This window comes from Arvicanthis niloticus, chromosome 8 (genome assembly GCF_011762505.2).
Source record: "Arvicanthis niloticus isolate mArvNil1 chromosome 8, mArvNil1.pat.X, whole genome shotgun sequence".
Taxonomy (NCBI): domain Eukaryota; kingdom Metazoa; phylum Chordata; class Mammalia; order Rodentia; family Muridae; genus Arvicanthis; species Arvicanthis niloticus.
The window spans coordinates 11,391,290-11,400,005 of record NC_047665.1 but is presented as its reverse complement, the minus strand read 5'-3'; the positions used below and the strand labels follow the sequence as shown (position 1 = coordinate 11,400,005).

The 8,716-nt window shown below is 44.7% G+C and overlaps 1 protein-coding gene across 4 annotated transcripts in view; it reads left to right on the top strand.

Annotated features, from left to right (window-relative positions):
- Window positions 1-1,698: 1,698 nt before the first annotated feature.
- The window catches only part of Syk (spleen associated tyrosine kinase), a 76,297-nt gene continuing 69,279 nt past the window's right edge, over window positions 1,699-8,716 (top strand). The window contains exon 1 of one of the 4 annotated variants that reach the window (XM_076939025.1): window positions 1,699-1,861. The gene's annotated coding sequence lies outside the window, so the exon portion shown is untranslated. Of the gene's footprint in view, window positions 2,195-8,716 lie in introns of all 4 variants that reach the window. The other 3 variants (XM_076939023.1, XM_034511108.2, XM_076939022.1) reach the window with 3 other exon arrangements.

Below are 8,716 nucleotides of genomic sequence, written 5' to 3'. Positions count from 1 at the left end.
TGTAGTCAAATAGGTAATCTACAGGTTTAGTGAAAGACCCTGTCTCAAAATCTCAGGTGGAGACAGATTGAGGAAGAATTCAGGTGTTGACCTCTGGCCTCCACATGCATTTGTGTACACACTTGTACAGACATCCACACATGTGCATACTGCACACACTTGCACATAGGAACACTTACACACACATACACTAACCAGTTAAAAATAAGTTAAAATTAAACTTAAAAAAGAAAAAAACCAAAGGATACAAAGATTTTACAGAAACAATGAATTTGTTTGGTAGTCTCAGAGTGCTAGATTGGGAATATGAAAACCAGAGTACACTAGAAGAGTAGTCACAAAGAATGAGAAAGGGGGGGAGCTTTTAATGGCACAGTGCGTGTGTCAGGTCCCAGCACTGTGTAAAATCAATAATCCTTGCTTGCAAAGATCACTAATAAGAGTAGTGTCCATTCAAAGTGGCATGGGAATTGGTTGGCCCCACATCCTTGCAGAAAGGTTTTCTGTGTAAGGCTGTGGTGGCCTTTGTACAAGGCTGTGGTTTTGGCAAAGTGTTTTGCGATAGTTCTTGCTATTATTTTCATGTATCTTAAGTACCACCCTTTACCATCTTCCCATTGTACTTATTATTTATTGCTACCTGTCCCTTTACCCCAGTTTTCACACGGGTACTGGGGATCAAATTCAGGTCCTTCTGACTGCATGGTAAGCACTTTATCTCCTAAGCCATCTCTCCATCCTTGTTTCTGTATTTTGATGGGACACTGCCCTTTAAAATTCCACACAAACAGCATCTAGAATCTCAATCTTATTTATTTATTAATTCATTTATTTACTGTATCCAAAAACTCTACTTACTATTGGTTAGAGTTTGAAAAAAGTGACCATTTCGAACCTTAGAGCGTTAACAGATTAACAGAAAACAAAACAAAAATGTCAAGAACTGCAGGACAGGATTCAAGATTGTGGGTAACAGGTAATGCCCTCAAAATTTAGCTTTGGTTAGGCAAAAGCCTCTGGAGGCATCTTTCGGTTCACTTAAGTTCTCTGGCCTTGGTGTTGGCAGAAGTATCATGGCCTGCTCACATTAAACACACCATGCAGTGAGCAGTCTCAGCCACAGCCTTGTTGGGCTGTGGCGGAGGGAGAAAGGGCCTGGGGACTACTTGAGCTTCGGTGATGAACCCTCATTTCTGCCTAGAGAGGCCTTGGTCCCCGAGACTTCCAGATCTGGAGAAGGGCTCGCATTCCTCTGAATCTGTTTGCTAGGGGACCTAGGGCCAGTTGTCTAGAGGTGCTGCCTGGCTCCAGCTCAGTTTGTGGCATTGCCTGTCTTCAGTTTCAGCAGTGCTGACAAGCTAAATTAGTGATTATGCCCTGCTCAGCTCAGGTTCACAGGGCTGATCGGCTGAGGCTTGGCTTGGGGAATCTAAGGCTACTTAATAAACTACGTTAAACTTACTCCCCCCGGCTTGGTTTGGGGGTGCTGTCCCATCCAAGTTCGGGATCCTAATTGTCCCAGGCTCAGTTCAGTGTGCTGTCCCATTGTAGCTCGGGGTGTGTGTGGGAGGGGAGAGGTGTTACTATATTGGATCTCGGGGTACTTGCCGGCCCAGCTCCGTTCTGGGCGCTGCCTAACCCTGCTGGATTCTGGGCGGGGTGCTGTGTGCCTGAGGTTCGGGGCGGCGAAGGAAGCGAGGGCGCTGTCCTGGCGCATTGAGGAAGTTCCCCGGAGGAGGAAGCGGCCAGCCGGGCGGCGGGTCCGGGGACCCGTGTGTGCCAGGCTGGAGGAAAAGGCGGCGGCGGAGAAACAGGAGGAGGAGGGAGGAGAGGGGATTGGAGCACGCGGCCACCTGTCCAGGTAGGAGCCACTCCGCCTCGCCGTAACCTTAGCACAGGGCCTCGGCCACCCCCAAGCGACAGACCTTAGCTAGTCTAAGCTCCAGTGGCTGCGGCGCGCGGGACCCGGACTCCCTCCTGTAAACGCGCGCGCCCGGGGCGCAGGGAGCGCGGTCGCCAGCGGAGCAGAGCCGGGGGCTACGCCTCTCGGTGACTGGCGGATCGGCGAACCGGGGGGCTTCCACGGTGCGCGCCCCCGAAGCGAAGCAGCGTCCCCAAGCTTTTGAGAACCCGGACTGCTGTCGTGCGCGTCCGCGAGTCGCTACAGAGTCCCAGCGCCTCTGAAATGCGGTAGGTGAGGGAAAGAGCAGTTTCCCCAAACTCTGAACCCCTTGCCAAAGCCAGCAAGTTCACTCCGCCTGGCGGACTTCCTTTGTGCAGTCACCTCTCCAAACCCTGGGAGACTGTTTAAGGCACTGCAAGGTACTTCTGGATATATATCAGTATGGCTCCCCAAACTTAGCCCCACCTAAAAGCCATTGAAAGGAGTCCCACTCCTTTGAAAGTCCCTAGAGTAGAAAGAATTGGAGAAGTCAGCTTCCCGTTTTTTTGCTTATTTTTTTTTTTAATTTTTAATTTTTACCTGGCTGACCAAAGATTGTGTTCAAAGTTAAGTAAAATTCTCGACTGGGGGTAGTTTTCTTTTCCTTGGCGTCTTCTCTGTTTTAAACTCTTGAAGCATTTCAGCTTGTGGCATTCAAAAGAGATGGACAGGTGGACACCTCTAAATTATAATGTTTAAAAAATACCGCGCATGTGACGCCAGGGCATTCCTGGAGTACCGGGATACCGGCCTTGCTTTAGTCAAGGCAAACCCACAGCCTCTACAGGGCAGCTTTAAAATCGAATGTCATTAAATGCCATGTGTCTGTCCTCTCCCACTCCCCCGACATGACAGTTCAAATACTGTATGGATATATTTATATTTGAGTAAAAAAGATTTAAATACTTACAAGATAGCAGGTGTTTTAAGTGATAAATTTTGCTACTTGAAATCATTTCACCAAATCATTTTTTTTCTATCCAAATCAATAATTTTAATAGATTTAAGGAAATTTTGCAGTAAAACAGAGATTGATGGGTATTCTGTATTTGAGATGCTTAGATATGCCAGATTTAATAAAAATCTTAAAAATAGAAAAATTTAAAAATATTTGAAGTTAGGATGAAAGTAGGGAATATATTTTAGGAATATATCTCACCCCTGAGAGGTAAAATCGATTTTTAAATAATACGATTTTATTGCTAGGCTTGTATGCATGGTTCTTTGGTTCTTTAAAGATTATATTTAATATTGTACATCTAGGTATTATCTCTCCAATTTGGGTTTTGATTGTTAAGCAAAGGCATCTTGGTAGAACTTACCCAGCAAACTGTCCCTTATTCAATGTGTGTTTGGGATTTAGGAGTTTTCAAGATTTAAGGTTTACATTTATAATTTAGAAAGGCATTCATATAGAGAAATGCCGTTCCTTGTGACCACTCTGGCGTTGTCGGGCAGTATTTTGTTATTCCGGGAACCATTATTTCTTCATGTGTGTAATGTCTGTATTCTGAGGGGAATAGATACCAGCTATAAATAGCTTGTGTCCGTTTAGAGCAGGTGTTGTCGCTTAGTGAGTTAGGTTCCTTAAAACTTAGCAAGAGAAAAGAAAAACAAACCTTGTTTTTCAACGCTGGGGTTCAAGAATTAGGTCTGTATTGGATTCCTTAAACTATGTTGCATTTTTGGAAGTCAAGTGCATTTATTCCCCGACACTTGGGTTCCGGTACCAAGTGGGCAGTTCCCCTTTGTCGGGAAATAGAGAATATTTACCGAGTGTCCGAGCATTTTAGCTAAATCCCAATTCGTCCAAGCAAGAGTACCTGGTTTCATCCTTTAGAGATAGTTTCAAAGAAACAAGTTCCCACCATTCCTGTGACTTCAGGAGAGAACACAAGACTCTCCAGGAAGGGGCGTGGCCATCCCTCGCAGCTGCAGTCCTTGGAAGACAAGTTTCCGGTTTTCTCAGCAGCTGGGCCTTTGTTGACTTTTTTTTCTGTTCCTTCTGCCCAAGAATGGCGGGGTCTCCTTTCAGATGCAAGCCAGTGTCCAGCATCTCTGCTTTCTCTGTATGGACCTGTTTTCAACTGACCCAGCTGGCCTGGCTACTACCCTACTTTGCAACTTTTAGATATTTTCTCTGTTTCTGGATTAGTGTTGTAGACAACTGGGTGGGTGAAAAAATAGAAATATAGGCTTAAATACACACACACATACATACATACATACATACATACATACATACATATACACACATATATATACATACATATATATACACACACATATATATGTGCATATTCATTTTCTATGGTTTGATTTTTTTCCTTTTATGTCAGAAGGCAGAGTCCTAGCAATGATGTAGTTGAATTCTTTACCTTAGTTGGATTTTATCACCATAATCTTCAACCTTGTATTTAAATGCTAGGCAAAAAAGGTTTTCCTATAGAAATACTGTATAAGATTAAAATACTAATGAGGCTGGCTGGATTTTATGTAGATTTGTGCATTTTCATATATTTTCAGGGACATTTGTATGTGATTATAACTTTAACAAAATGTTAGCCTAGATCCGTCTGAGGGTTTTTTGTTTGTTTGTTTGTTTGTTTTGTTTCCTCTTAAGAATCAATTATGGGTGTGGGAGAGCTGGCTCAGCAGTTAGGACCACTCACTGCTCTTGCAGAGGGTCAGGGGTTCATTTCCCAGCATCCACAATGTGGCTCAGAGCCGTATGTAACTCCAGCACCTGAATTTTACAGGCGTGCATGATTGTGCACAAATACAGGCATACCTGTGAATAAAAATAAATAAGCTTTAAAAAGAATCAATTATGTAGACAGGTATAGTTGCATATCTGTAATCATAACACTTGGGTGTCAAAGGCAGGAGAGTCAAGAATTCAAGGTCACCCTTGACTATATAGCAATACTGAGACCAACCTAGAATAAATGAGACCTATTAAAAAGAAAGAAATAGGGTATAATGGGAGAAGTGGCTAGGAGTGTAACTCAGTCAATAGAGTGCTTGCTTAGCAAGCATGAAGTCCCCAACACCAAATAACTTGGTCGTGGCAGCACACACCCATAATCCCAGCACCTGGGAAGTGGAGGTAGGAGGGTTAAAAGTTCAAGGACACCCTTGGGCATCTACCCAGTTTAAGTCCAGCCTGGGCTATATGACACCCTGTCTCAAATGAAACAAAACAAACAGAATGAAACCTCTGTAATTTTTGCTCTGTATGTCTTACCAGTCACTGACTGAATTTAAATATTAAATAGAGTCAAACGCAGTTAAAACCAAAGACATGCAAAGAAAGCACATTTCATTTATGTCATGTTCAGTTTAGTAGAATAGGTGTGACCCGCTCTTTGTCTTTTCTGTCTTGGAGCCTCAGGGAGGGGGGAGGAAGTGGGCATGCTTTCAGTGTGGTAGTGGCTACTTGGGGTGGAGAGTGGTTGTGTTGAGGGAAGAGCAAAGGAGCTCCTTTCTCCGCCATACATAGTCCTGACCCTGGAAGCTGTGTGCGCCCTGCATCCTAGGACAGTCTTCAGGCTTGGGGGATGGGGTGGGGAGGAGTAGGTCAGCTAGGAAAGGTAGAACAAGACACCCATGTGGCAGACCCAGGTGCCTCGAATAGAGAGGGAAGGGCTCAGTACAGTTAGGGAAATCTATAATTCCAATACTGACGAACTTCTGTGGGTTCAGCAAATCTATAAAAAGTATTGAAGTGCACACAGTGGAAGTTACTCCTGCCTCTTTTCTGTACATTTGACTGCACCGGTAGACATTTGTTTGAGAGAGATCAGCCTTGTATGTCATTCACTTGACAGTTCTTGTGGTGTAGCCGTGGTCTTAGTGGGACCCAGGTTACTTTGTTTTAATTTAACTAAGAATCCCCTCCCTCCCTTTCAGTCTTTGCATTCGTTTTTTTCTGTCTCATAGTCCAGCTTCCTGGAAGCAAGCTTTTCGTTTTGGAAGCTGTACATTTCCTCGTGCAAGGAATACTGGCTAATTTATTCCATGTATCAACTTCAGACAGTATATCTAAGAACGAGGAGTGGGTGGAAGCCAGACTCCCATACCTTTCAATGATAATTATTCTATGGCGTGGGGTTAACTGGTTTCAGCAAGTGTTTACTGACGGTGATTACTATCATTCATGACTTGCTGAGTCTACATTTTGTCATGGCATCTCTACTCTGCAGACCTGGCCAGACTCCACCATCCTCCCCAACGGTGCTCCATGCCCAGTACTCTTGTGTAACCCTCAGAGTTGGCAGTCTCATCGGCTATGAGCAGTAGGACCCCTTGGGTATTCTCTGGTTTGAGTAGTTTGCCTGTGGCTCTGAAGGTCTGTGTGCTTGCATTAAAGTCTCAGAGCGGGCGTTTGGGTGTTGAATAGCACTTGTACCTTTAAAAAATGGAACCAAACCAAGGGGCTGGACTGTGGGGCATTGTCCTCAGAAGAGACTAGCATTGTCATTCAGGGACCCTGAGTGAAACAGCAAGCCTGGCTTCTGATTGTCTTTGGCTTCTGTCTCTCTATATGATATCTTCCCTACTCATGACCCCTCCAGGGTTCCTTTGGCCATGTCATTCTGTGGCTCACAGGGCCATATCAGCTGCTAAACAGGTGGGATCACCCTGTCTTGGACTTCCAAAAATGTGAGCTCAGTACACTTCTATAAAGCACCTAGCTTCAGGTATTTTGTTATAGCAACAACAGGCCCATTGTGCTATGCCTGCTACTTCCTTCCTTGGTCCTCCTTGGCCTCTCTCTGCTGTTCCTAGGGTGAAACTTTGTTATTGCCATATTTTTGGATTGCACAGAACCTAATATAATTTTCTTCTTAACTTTATGACATAAACCTCTCTTGACACAAGTTTCCACATAGTCAAAAATACACCATGTTATCTCTCAGTTCCATTTTCTTCTTCTTCTTCCTCTTCCTCCTCCTCCTCTTCCTCCTCCTGCCATCCCCTCCCCCCCACCAGGAGCTGCCTTCTGTCTTGCTCCAGTCTTAGAGGCTCTTCAGTCTGGCTGCACATATGTTAAGAACTGCAGAAAGAAATCACTTGAGGAGTTTGTTGACTAAATCTATGTCTGGTGCTCACTGTTTTCTGCTTTGCCTTTTGACAGGCCAGCGAGTAGATACATGGTGTTACCATAACCTGTTGTCATAATTGCGGGGCAAATTTCCCATACACTTTTTATTTCTGTGGTTACTTCTTAGTTGCAATAGAATTTCTGTGGTTTCTTTTATTTGAATATCTTTTGAATCATTCTCTGTAAGATTCTTTCTCTGCCTCCAATGCAGCAGTTCGGCACCTACATTATAAATAAATGCATTCGCCTATTGCTGATGCTCTGTTCTCTGAGCGAGGGGAATGGTAGGCTTTCTGGGAGACCCAGGCCTGGCCTTCCCCTCAGTTCTTTTAACTGCTGAGGTGACTATCATGGGCTGTAAACACAAACTCTGGAAAGCTGTTTTTGAATCTATGTGGGAAACAGGAGAAGGGTGAGGTGTAGCAAGCAGAACTCATCTGAAGGATGTGATGACAGCCGTTGTCATTCCCCTTATTTCTGTAGGTTTGTAGCTCCTACCTGGTCAGAAGCATGTCTTTTCTGAGCTGGTGGATGATGATGATGATAATAATGATGATGATGATGATGATGATGATGATGATGATAAAGTACATGGTTTCAGTGGGATGATGGATGGAGAATGAGAGCAGGAAGGAAACTAATTTTGAAACATGACATTTGTCACAACAGTTGGGCAAATTCTGTCCCTAAACAAGGACCAAAGCTTCCAGAGGTTGAGGATTGCTCAAGGCCAGGCAGAATCAGCTTGGTTTTGTTTGTTTGTTTGTCTATCTGGGCTCCTGATGCACAGGTCCAGCTTGAACTTCAGAGAAGTCTAGGGTGTGGCCTCCTGCCCCATTCTATCTGGAGCAATGGGAAAGGAATGGGGGTGAGATCACTATTTTAGAACAGTTCATAGGAGGACTAGCACATACATCCTTGAAAGCTAAGGAGTTTCAACTGCACTGGAATTTGTGAGTGTGCTGGGTATAATGACTGGTGTGTGTGTGTGTGTGTGTGTGTGTGAGAGAGAGAGAGAGAGAGAGAGAGAGAGAGAGAGAGAGAGAGAGAGAGAGAGAACAAGCCACGAAGAGATCACGCAACCATTTTCCTTCCATACACAGGAGCCTTCCATTCATAAAAATCTGCCAGTCTTAGAATTGTCAGGGTATGAGTGTTTGGGAATGTGAGTCTATTCTCACCAGCTGACACACTAGCAGTGTATACCCACGAGTACTACGTCTACACAAGTCTCTTGGCACAGTTCCTTCTTCCCGATTATTTTCTCACGTTTCTTAGTCCGTTTCAATACTGTGGGATCACAGCATTGGTTCTGTGCCTGTTCCTGTGAACTGGTGGGTTTTTTTTTTTTCTTTATGAGGACACAAGCTGCCTTCCTTTTGGTTGACAGCTCAGGCTCTGGTTTCTGGGTGACTGTGGCTTGACATCTGGGCCTTTCAGGCTGCAGCAGAGGGTGACCGGAAGGCTGCTCTCACGTAGGCCATATGCCTGCGGCGTGTGTGGTCATTTGTTCGGCTCCAAATGTGACTATTGCACTGCTGTCCTCGCCACAGAAAGCACCAGGACTTGTCACATGCACCTTTGGATGCAGACTCTGAAACTGTGGCGTTGATCAGAACCTGTCCAATTTGGAAACAGTGGTTTCTGAGGGTCCTCAGAACAGCATG